This window comes from Coffea arabica, chromosome 4e, assembly GCF_036785885.1.
Source record: "Coffea arabica cultivar ET-39 chromosome 4e, Coffea Arabica ET-39 HiFi, whole genome shotgun sequence".
Classification (NCBI taxonomy): domain Eukaryota; kingdom Viridiplantae; phylum Streptophyta; class Magnoliopsida; order Gentianales; family Rubiaceae; genus Coffea; species Coffea arabica.
In genome coordinates, this window is record NC_092317.1 from 21,374,020 (window position 1) to 21,379,530 (window position 5,511).

Here is a 5,511-nt window from a genome sequence, read left to right on the forward strand (position 1 = left end):
GAAAATATCATGCAAATGAAAAATAACTTAAAAAATAAAATAAAATAAAAAATGCATGAAATGCAATAAATGTCACACAAGATATGAACCTAGCGCATAAATGGCTTGAAGGGTCTACCATTGAACTAACTCATTTTTACAAGTTCTCACTAGCATTGGACTAGTGAGAAATTGGAAAAAAATGCTAGTACTAGCATTGGACTAGTGTGGTAATGTCACACATTTATTATAAACAAATAAAGCATATAAAACATAATTAAAACAAATAAACATATAGAACATACAGAGCATGTAGAGAACATAACACACAGACATAATATCTAGATGCAAAACCCTAGAGAAAGTAAATAAACACATAAGCACACAAGCATGTAAGCAAATAAAAACTAACTATTACATTAGAGGCATTAACTACAATTTAGAAGGAAAATTTTTTGAAATAATAAACTTATTTATTACATTTATCTAACTAATTATATTTTTGGTAAAAATAAAATCTATCTATTAATGGCCTAACTGAATATATTTCTTGGGCACCTATCTATTACAATTTGGAATTTAAATGCCTCCCAAATAATCATAAAAAATTAAATAAAATAAATGAGAACTTGAAATGAATAAAATGAGTAAATAAAAGAAAAAACACTTAAAACGTGCAATCACACTTAAAAAAAACACATAAGAGCATATAAAAGAACTTAAAATAATAATAGGAGGTACCTCCCTTGAAGCAGTGGTTAAATGGGGTAGAATTTGCTCTATTTATACTTCAAAATCAACAAAATAGTCAAATGACCAATTTAATTAATATTTTAAAAGAAAATGAAATGCTCAAGGCGCCAATTTAATTAACAATTTAAAAGAAAATGAAAACATATAGCAAATTCACTTTATTATTATAAAGAAACATGAATAAACATAAAAATCATTAGAATTTACTAATTAAATGCATTTAAATGAAGCATAATTAACAATTAAAGAAGATAAACAATCATACTTAAGAAATCAAAACTATTAGTGATCCAATTGCAAAAATTGAAAAGTTTTTAGGTCAGATTATAATTCTTACAAAGATTAGGGATCAAAATCAAAGAAAAATAAAGTTCAGGGACCAAAATACAATTAAATTAGGATCTAATTGAAAGAAATCCAAACTGTTTAGGGCCACAGTGAAATTACACAAAGATAAAGGACCGAATTGCAAAAGTTTGCTTCTGATTTCATCAGAAAAATGGCATTGGGACATTTTCTTGCTTTTATGTGATTTAACCTGGACCGAACCAGTTTGGCCCAACCAAATTGACCTAGTTATTTTGTTGTAAAAGAGTGAATCAGCCCAACTTATTCAACTTTTTAAGCCTAGTAAAAAAATTTGGACTTAAACCTCAAAGTCTTGTTACAGACCCAACGAAAAGAAAAGCTGCAATCAACCATAAAAAGAAAAACAAAGCCCATTAATTTATCAACCGAGAACCCAGCATGAAACATCAACCCATTTTGATTAACAAAACCCAACTGCAAATACCTATTCATCAAAGATCAAACGAAAAAAATAAACGATGGAAGATGCAAGAAGAAGAGTAAACCAGCTTCTGGTGGAACCAAGAGTAGGTCCATCGGAAGCTAAAGGTTTTCCGGCCAAATCATCAAATCATCGAACATCAGATCATCTTCAAACCTTTTAGGCAAATTCAAGCCATCACAGCCAGTTTTTCAAAACATCACTGATCACAAAAAGTTTAAGAACCCAATTCATGAAAGAGAAAAACTCATGTAATGGTTCAAAAACTTCATGAAAAGCATTAAATCAACTAATAGAGGAAACTATCATTACCTATAAATGATTGGGGACTCGAATCAAAGTGAGAAAAACTTAAAACGATCACCTAAATTGCTGAAACAATGTAAAAACTTTCTGTCGCAGATCTTCAAGGATAGCGAAAGCAGCAAGTTCATACCCAATTCGACGATGTTACAGCAGTTTTTTCCAAAAAAATTTCAACACAAATTTTTCTCCCCAGTGTAAGGATCGAAGACAATCTAAGAGGGGGGTGAATTAGGTTGATTATAAAACTAATCAAGTTATGGGCACTTTTTGCTCAATATGAAATTTACCGTCTTTTCTTAAGTGATCACACAATGAATCAATCAATGAAAGAACAATATCACTTGAGAGAAGTAGAAGATATAAGCAATTTAAAGATCACACGATAACAATAAGTAACTAAGAAGGGAAGAATTACAAACCAATTGACTACCAAGCTCCTCTTGAGCTTGTAGGTCAATTCAAACAAGCTTCTTCAAATTGATGAAATACAACCAATCTTTTGTACAAAGGAAGGCTCACTTCCTCCTTGCCCCAAGTCTCACTCGGTCAAGCTAGAAAATTTTACTATCCCTCAGGACAACCCTCTCAGAGCTACACTATTGAAGTATTCACTCACAAATGAAAAGCTTACAATGAACTTCACACTACCAAGACTACAAATCTTCTTTGGTGAGTGTTTTCTCATTAAAACTACTCTAGATCTTTTGTATCTTCAGTGTGTAAAAGTTATTTGAAGTTTCTGACCATGCTCTATTTGCAGGAGACCAAGAAAGTGCTTCATTAATGCTTCCAACGGATAGAAAGTAGCTAAAGAGTTAACTAGCCGTTGGGAGTATCGGACGTCCGGTAGTCTGGTTTCTTGCGTCCGACAGCAGGCAGTGAGTTTAAGAGATTTTCTTCAATTCTATCGGACGTCCGGTGCTTGCGTCCGAAAGCAGACAATGAGTTAGAATGAATATCTCAATTCTATCGGACGTCCAGTATTGTCTTTGTGAGCGTCTAACAGCTTTCATCGAGTTTGAAGGATCCTATCGGACGTCCGATGCTTGCGTCCGATCAAGGTCAGTGAGCTAGGGGGAATGTCTTATTTCCTTCGGACGACCGGTGATGGAGTTTTTTATGCGTCCGAAGTTGCGCAATGATTATCGGACGTCCGATCCTATCTTCACAAGCGTCCGACAGCTTTCAGTAACCTTTGTTTCTTTCAATAGCACTTGATCAATGAATCTGATTTACTTTATAACTGAAAGTATATCTTGAAAAGATATTAGTATCATCCATTTGTTTTGTAAACATCAAAAGTTAGGGACTAAGATCAACACCCAGCAATCATAGATCACCCAGAAACAAACATTTACTCAAAAGCCGCTCTAAATAGATCGAAATAGGGTCAAGAAGCTAACTGGATCATCAGCCTTGTTCCCTCTCTTTCTGCTCTCTTTTTTCAAGAAAAAAAAAATTCGTTTCGCTCTTTTTTCTCTCTCTGGTGCCTAGCAGCCTTTTTTCCTCTCTTTTTTTTTTCCAGAAACCCCTTCTTTCCTTTGAAATCACCCTAAGCTATCAAAACCCTCCTCTCAATGGTGAGGATGAAATGGTGTTGCTGGCTTATTTTTATCCCTTTGATCACCTTGTTTCCAGGAGTTTCTTGATGATTCTTGTAAAGGTGAGGTGTCCTTTTGTACTTGCTAAACTTGTGGGGAAATAAAATGGGAAGTGTGAGACCCCGGTCAGTTCTTAAGTTTGATATTAGGTGATATTCATTATTTGTGCGGTAAAATTTGGGGTTTTAGGGTTAATTAGAAAACCCTGAGTTGGGGTTAGGATTGAAACCCTAGTTTTTGTATTAATCATAAGTTCGAGTGGTGATTAAAGCTAGTTATGCTAGTGTGTGTTTTAGTATAGGTAAGTATAGGATTTGATCCATTTTATATAGATTAAATAAGTTTAAGAAGGTTAGAAACCCTAAATGAGTAAAACCTCTAGTGTTATGATTTATTAGAAGTTTTAAGTTGGGTTTAAACCCTAATTTTGCCCTTGACAAAAAGGTTATTGTTTAATTGCTTTTATGCGGGATAAAGTATGTTTAAGTATAGGTGATTAATATAGGAGGATGATTAGTGAAGTAATTAAGTGTGGTCAAGTGTTTTAGATTAGATTAAGTTGGTAACCTATGGAGTAAATTGAAAGCTTTTCAAATGTTTAAGGGCAAGAGTTGATCAAATGCAAAGTTGAAGGTGTGAGGGCTTGAGAGCAAAAATGAAGCTTTTGTGTGATTGGTGGAAGTAGAAATATCTTCCAAGGCTTTGACCATCTTATACATATCATAGGATTTCCATAAAAAACAAAACAAAATAAGAAAGAAAAGAGAGAGAGAGGTGGCCGAGAGCAAGAGCAAAGAGAGAAATGAAAAATTCTTCAAAGTTCTTCTTCATCTAGCTTCCATCTTGATCTTGGGGTTTAGGGGAAACAACTTGGGCCTTGTTTGTGGTAGCTTTCTTCATTTACAAAGCTTTCTTGAAGGTAAAATTATCTCTCTCTTGGAAGTTAAAGTTGGGGAATTAATTTTGAAGCCATGAAAGTGAAGTTTTGTTGTGATTATGAACTTGTATGATTCATGTGGTGTTTATGGTGTTGATTGATGGTTTATTTTAGTGGTTTATTGCTGCCCAAATTTCGGTTAAGCTTATGAAAGAATTAGGGTTTCTTGCTGCATAGTTATTCAAGTTGATTTGGATGATTGTTTGGCTTGTATATGGAGCCTATGATGTGTTAATTTCACTTGTGTGGTTAATTGTTAGTAAAATCAGATTTTGACCATGAAACCCTAGGCTCCATTAGGTTAGTTTAGCTTGGCTAGAGTTTAGTTGGTTAGGGTTTGGTTAGTAGATTGTTGGAATAAGTTCAATGGTGCCAATGAGTGAGGATAGGGATTTTGGTTAGTGTTTGGTAATTTTATGGTCTTAGAGGGAAAGTTTTGGCCCATTAGTAGGCCATGTAGAAGTTAGTATATGTGTGCTTATTTGGTAGGAATTGGGTTAGAAAGCTTGCATAAGAACCATAGAACGAACCGTGCGGTTGCGGCGCGCAAAAAACCGGCAAACTGGAAACCAGGGCAGTTCAGCATCTGAACTTTGGCTCCATTTTTCTTGATGTTACGTACGGATTCAGGGTTTTCCCAAAACATGAAAGTTGTAGCCATTAAGTCCTTGTTGTGCCTGAAAAATTTCAGCCCAATCCGATCAGTGGATCCTGAGTTATGGCCAAAACCTTCACTTCTGTTCCAAACCCAGGATTTTGCTACGTTTCTGGATTTTGCCTCTGACCGTGTTAAGTTCACTTCAATAACATGCTAAATGGGTGTTGATACCTTCATAAGAAATGTAGATCTTTGTCTTAGCTTTGAAACGGTATAAAGTGCATCCGAATCCGAGTTCCGTAGCTTCAGTTATGACCAAAACAAGATCGGTTGTCAGAACTGCCTTCGAATTTAGACCGTTCTGACAGGAACTTTGAACCCCTATGCTCCATACTGATTCATCTTTTGGTCAGAACACAAAAGTTATAGCCTTATAAATAAGCTTTCTAACGCCTCTGGAATTTCTTGATTCCGATTTCTTAGTCGTGAGTTATGGTCTTTCAAACAGGGCCTGTTTGGTATCCCGAAATGAAATGGTTGGAACTGT